The sequence below is a fragment of the Mastomys coucha genome, unplaced genomic scaffold (assembly GCF_008632895.1).
Source record: "Mastomys coucha isolate ucsf_1 unplaced genomic scaffold, UCSF_Mcou_1 pScaffold15, whole genome shotgun sequence".
Lineage (NCBI taxonomy): Eukaryota > Metazoa > Chordata > Mammalia > Rodentia > Muridae > Mastomys > Mastomys coucha.
In genome coordinates this window covers 142113933-142114959 of record NW_022196897.1, presented here as the reverse complement: position 1 = coordinate 142114959, position 1027 = coordinate 142113933, and the positions used below count along the sequence as shown (strand labels likewise).

At 43.1% G+C, this 1027-nt stretch overlaps 1 protein-coding gene across 1 annotated transcript in view; it reads right to left on the bottom strand.

The window, feature by feature from the left end:
- The window catches only part of Phf20 (PHD finger protein 20), a gene marked incomplete at its 3' end in the record, with an annotated part of 110630 nt that overhangs the window by 89451 nt on the left and 20152 nt on the right, over positions 1-1027 (bottom strand). The window lies entirely within an intron of this gene.

Here is a 1027-nt window from a genome sequence, read left to right as displayed (position 1 = left end):
AAAAAAAAAAAAAAAAAGCAAACAAAAAAAAAGTGCCTGACCCTACTTTTGAAAGAGTAGACAACAAATTGCAGGGCTGAGGACAACAGCTTACCTAGCGGGGCACAAGGCCCTGTGTTGGATCCCCAGTACCAAATAAGCCAAGAATGGTAGCCATCCCTATAATTGAAGTAAGCAGAAGCAGCGAACTTTCCGTACTTTAATAAATCTGTTCCCTTTAGGGGCTGGAAAGTGGTTAAGGAGACTGGCTGCTCTTTCACAGGCTCTGAGTTCAATTTCCAGCACCCACATGGCAGCTCAGACTTTCTATAACTCAGCTCTCAAAGGATCCGACACACTGTTCTGGCCTCTGCAGAAACCAAATGCACACATGGTACAGAGGCATACGTGCCAACATAAATGGATGCACATAAAATAAACTTTATCTGTTCTCTCTGCTTGAAAAAAAGTTCGGGGCTAGAGAGATGGCTCAATGGTTAAGAGCACTAATTGCTCTTCCAGAGGTCCCAAGTTCAATTCCTAGCAACCACATGGTGGCTCACAACCATCTGTAATGGGATCCAATGCCCTCTTCTGGTGTGTCTGAAGACAGCTACAGTGTACTCATATATCTAAAATAAATAATGCTTTAAAAAAAGAAGGGCTGGTGAGATGGCTCAGGGGAAAGAGCACTGACTGCTCTTCCAAAGGTCCTGAGTTCAAATCCCAGCAACTACATGATGCCTCATAACTATCTGTACAGCTACCCATATACATAAAAATCAATAAATAAATCTTTAAACCCCCAAAAAAAGAAAGAAAGAAAAGAAAGAAAGAATGAAAGAAAGAAGGAAAATTTCCTGGCCATCCTCTTACCTAGGGAGTTAGAAGCCAGCCTTACCTTAAAAAGAACAAGGAGCCGGGTGGTGGTGGCGTACACCTTTGATCCCAACACTTAGGAGGCAGAGTCTGAGGCCAGCCTGGTCTACAGAGTGAGTTCCAGGACAGTCAGGGCTACAGAGAAGCCCTGTCTCAAAAAAAAAAAAAA